Below are 4894 nucleotides of genomic sequence, written 5' to 3' on the forward strand. Positions count from 1 at the left end.
ATATGTGGTTTTGGGAGGAGATTTCCGCTGCTCTACTCACGCCGCCATCTTCCGCCCCTCTCGTTTGATTTTTATACTTGATTTATATGTGAATCCCACATTTCTCCCTTTATTATTATTATTATTAATAAAATGCTGAAGTGGTAGGTAGATGTAAGATAGAGGTAGAAAACTTAGTTTACTGTTGTAAGAGAGCAAATGTAGATGATCAGGTGTGTGCCTGTAGACTATGTGTTAATCCAAGCTAGACAAGGGCAATAAAACATCCACGGATGCAGAAGATTTCTCTCAGAACGGGGGGTGAGGTTCTAAGCCTCACCTCTGTTGATCCCCAATTTCTCACCTGATGACCCCCCTGCGACTGTGCCTGTCTTAGGTTGTTCCTCCCTTGAGGAATCTTACCCGTCTCTGGCTAACCAGTCATCTTCCAGGGCCATACAGGGAGGTGTAAAGTTGGTAAGTGAGAGAGAAGCCATATTGTTTGAAAAGGTTAGCTTTTTACTTCTTTGCAGATTTATGCCCTGTGGCTTCTATGCCCAGCATTTGTCTTGAGGTATCTTTAGCACTTGGAGGATTTTTTGATACTCGGTAAATTTGATATGAGGCACGAATTCTATTTAAGGGTTGTAATTAGGAAGGAAGTAGAAAAGCTATAGAGGTAGCAGACAAGAAAACATGGGAAGATTGATTATTTCTTTGACATATCTTCTTGTAGAGTAATTTAAGCATGTATAGGTTTTAAACTACTAATTAAATTGCACATACACATTAACATAATAGGAAAACAGTTACATAACCAAAGCAGATCTATAATTACCAGCCATCTCCAGTGAGGCCAAGAAAACCAGTTAGGCACCCTAGGCATTTGTGAAAATTTGTCTATGATATGATGGATATTGTCCAACTGTACTTGAACAGTCTGAGAGAAATCAGACAAATTAAGACAGCCCATTCCTGGGAACTGTTCACATCCCATATGTTCTTTTAACAGTAGATAGTCTGTAGTTGTAAGATTTTGGAGCACTACAACTTGCACTTCTCCTAATTCTTGGTTGAGTTCCAACAGTGTAGATCCATTCAAATTTGTTGTTTTACTGTATGCACAGGCCAGCTGAGATATCTCCTTCTTCATTCCCATGGCAAGTCCAGGAACCGGTGGGATGAATGCAGCTACAACTGCAGCATCGCCTGGATCTTTGTTGAGGTTTTTTGATGATCATCTTCTGGTATGACTCTTCCAGAGAGTGTTGATGTTGGAAGTTCTTCTTCATATCGTATCTTAGTTCATTTTCTGTGTAGCCAAATTAGGCTTTCATCCTCTGTATAAATACAAACAGACCCTTGGCCCATACTTTGATCTGCCCTTTATACCATTGTGTAGAACTCATTGGAGGTCTCCACACAGGAACTGCTTTTTTTTTTTTTTTTGGTTATCTTTAATCTACACTTACATGAAGAATATTATGTTTACTAGGTTCTCCCCTATACCAGGTCCCCGCTATAAACCCCTTTACAGTCACTGTCCATCAGCATAGCTAAATGTTGGCGAGGGTGTGGAGAAAGGGGTACCCTCCTACACTGCTGGTGGGAATGTAAACTAGTTCAACCATTGTGGAAAGCAGTATGGAGGTTCATCAAAATGCTCAAAACAGACTTACCATTTGACCCAGGAATTCCATATCACACGCCAACATCACTACTTGTCTTCTCTGTGTTGTACAGCCCTCCCCTTTCTCCCAACCCCCCTATGCATGCTGATCTTAATACCCCCTTTCTTTCTCCCCCCCTTATTCCTCCCTACCCACCCATCCTCCCCAGTCCCTTTCCCTTTGGTACCTGTTAGTCCATTCTTGGGTTCTGTGATTCCGCTGCTGTTTTGTTCCTTTAGTTTTTCCTTTGCTCTTATACTCCACAGATGAGTGAAATCATTTGGTATTTCTCTTTCTCCGCTTGGCTTATTTCACTGAGCATAATACCCTCCAGCTCCATCCATGTTGCTGCAAATGGTAGGATTTGCCCTCTTCTTATGGCTGAGTAGTATTCCATTGTGTATATGTACCACTTCTTCTTTATCCATTCATCTATCGATGGACATTTAGGTTGCTTCCAATTCTTGGCTATTGTAAATAGTGCTGCGATAAACATAGGGGTGCATTGGTCTTTCTCAAACTTGATTGCTGCGTTCTTAGGGTAAATTCCTGGAGTGGAATTCCTGGGTCAAATGGTAAGTCTGTTTTGAGCATTTTGATGAACCTCCATACTGCTTTCCACAATGGTTGAACTAACTTACATTCCCACCAGCAGTGTAGGACGGTACCCCTTTCTCCACAGCCTCACCAACATTTGTTGTTGTTTGTCTTTTGGATGGCAGCCATCCTTACTGGTGTGAGGTGATACCTCATTTAGTTTTAATTTGCATTTCTCTGATAATTAGTGATGTGGAGCATCTTTTCATGTGTCTGTTGGCCATCTGTATTTCTTTTTTGGAGAACTGTCTCTTCAGTTCCTCTGCCCATTTTTTAATTGGATTATTTGATTTTTGTTTGTTGAGGCATGTGAGCTCTTTATATATTTTGGACGTCAAGCCTTTATCGGATCTGTCATTTACAAATATATTCTCCCATACTGTAGGGTTCCCTTTTGCTCTATTGATGGTGTCTTTTGCTGTACAGAAGCTTTTCAGCTTAATATAGTCCCACTTATTCATTTTTGATGTTGTTTTCCTTGCCCGGGGAGATATGTTCAAGAAGAGGTCACTCATGTTTATGTCTATGAGGTTTTTGCCTATGTTTTTTCCACGAGTTTAATGGTTTCATGGCTTACATTCAGGGCTTTGATCCATTTTGAATTCACTTTTGTATATGGGATTAGACAATGGTCCAGTTTCATTCTCCTACATGTAGCTGTCCAGTTTTGCCAGCACCATCTGTTGAAGAGACTGTCATTTCGCCATTGTATGTCCATGGCTCCTTTATCAAATATTAATTGACCGTATATGTCTGGGTTAATGTCTGGATTCTCTAGTCTGTTCCATTGTTCTGTGGCTCTGCTCTTGTGCCAGTACCAAATTGTCTTGATTACTATGGCTTTACAGTAGAGCTTGAAGTTGGGGAGTGAGATCCCCCCTACTTTATTCTTCTTTCTCAGGATTGCTTTGGCTATTCGGGGTCTTTGGTGTTTCCATATGAATTTTTGAATTATTTGTTCCAGTTCATTGAAGAATGTTGCTGGTAGTTTCATAGGGATTGCATCAAATCTGTATATTGCTTTGGGCAGGATGGCCATTTTGACGATATTAATTCTTCCTAGCCACGAGCATGGGATGAGTTTCCATCTGTTAGTGTCCCCTTTAATTTCTCTTAAGAGTGACTTGTAGTTTTCAGAGTATAAGTCTTTCACTTCCTTGGTTAGGTTTATTCCTAGGTATTTTTTTTTTTTTATGCAATTGTGAATGGAGTTGTTTTCCTGATTTCTCTTTCTGTTGGTTCATTGTTAGTGTATAGGAAAGCCACAGATTTCTGTGTGTTGATTTTGTATCCTGCAACTTTGCTGTATTCTGATATCAGTTCTAGTAGTTTTGGGGTGGAGTCTTTGGGGTTTGTTATGTACAGTATCATGTCATCTGCAAATAGTGACAGTTTAACTTCTTCTTTACCAATATGGATTCCTTGTATTTCTTTGTTTTGTCTGATTGCTGTGGCTAGGACCTCCAATACTATGTTAAATAACAGTGGAGAGAGTGGGCATCCCTGTCTAGTTCCCGATCTCAGAGGAAATGCTTTCAGCTTCTCACTGTTCAATATAATGTTGGCTGTGGGTTTATCATAGATGGCCTTTATTATGTTGAGGTACTTGCCCTCTATTCCCATTTTGCTGAGAGTTTTTATCATGAATGGATGTTGAAGTTTGTCAAATGCTTTTTCAGCATCTGTGGAGATGATCATGTGGTTTTTGTCTTTCTTTTTGTTGATGTGGTGGATGATGTTGATGGACTTTCGAATGTTGTACCATCCTTGCATCCCTGAGATGAATCCCACTTGGTCATGGTGTATGATCCTTTTGATGTATTTTTGAATTCGGTTTGCTAATATTTTGTTGAGTATTTTTGCATCTACATTCATCAGGGATATTGGTCTGTAGTTTTCTTTTTTGGTGGGGTCTTTGCCTGGTTTTTGTATTAGGGTGATGTTGGCTTCATAGAATGAGTTTGGGAGTATCCCCTCCTCCTCTATTTTTTGGAAAACTCTAAGGAGAATGGGTATTATGTCTTCCCTGTATGTCTGCTAAAATTCCGACATAAATCCATCTGGCCCGGGGGTTTTATTCTTTGGTAGTTTTTTGATTACCGCTTCAATTTCGTTGCTGGTAATTGGTCTGTTGAGATTTTCTGTTTCTTTCTGGGTCAATCGTGGAAGGTTGTATTTTTCTAGGAAGTTGTCCATTTCTCCTAGGTTTCCCAGCTTGTTAGCATATAGGTTTTCATAGTATTCTCTAATAATTCTTTGTATTTCTGTGGGGTCCATCGTGATTTTTCCTTTCTCGTTTCTGATACTGTTGATTTGTGTTGACTCTCTTTTCTTCTCAATAAGTCTGGCTAGAGGCTTATCTATTTTGTTTATTTTCTCGAAGAACCAGCTCTTTGTTTCATTTATTTTTGCTATTGTTTTATTCTTCTCAATTTTATTTATTTCTTCTCTGATCTTTATTATGTCCCTCCTTCTGCTGACCTTAGGCCTCACTTGTTCTTCTTTTTCCAATTTTGATAATTGTGACATTAGATCATTCATTTGGGATTGTTCTTCCTTTTTTAAATATGCTTGGATTGCTATATACTTTCCTTTTAAGACTGCTTTTGCTGTGTCCCACAGAAGTTGGGGCTTAGTGTTGTTGTTGT

At 39.4% G+C, this 4894-nt stretch overlaps 1 long non-coding RNA gene across 1 annotated transcript; it reads right to left on the reverse strand.

Annotated features, from left to right (window-relative positions):
• Positions 1–788: 788 nt before the first annotated feature.
• Positions 789–2135, reverse strand: LOC130683352 (uncharacterized). Its single transcript, XR_008997011.1, has 2 exons — positions 1837–2135; positions 789–1291 (listed from the first exon to the last, which is right to left on the reverse strand). It is a non-coding gene; the product is annotated as an uncharacterized LOC130683352 (long non-coding RNA).
• Between the last annotated feature and the right edge of the window lie 2759 nt (positions 2136–4894).

This window comes from Manis pentadactyla, chromosome 4 (genome assembly GCF_030020395.1).
Source record: "Manis pentadactyla isolate mManPen7 chromosome 4, mManPen7.hap1, whole genome shotgun sequence".
NCBI lineage: Eukaryota > Metazoa > Chordata > Mammalia > Pholidota > Manidae > Manis > Manis pentadactyla.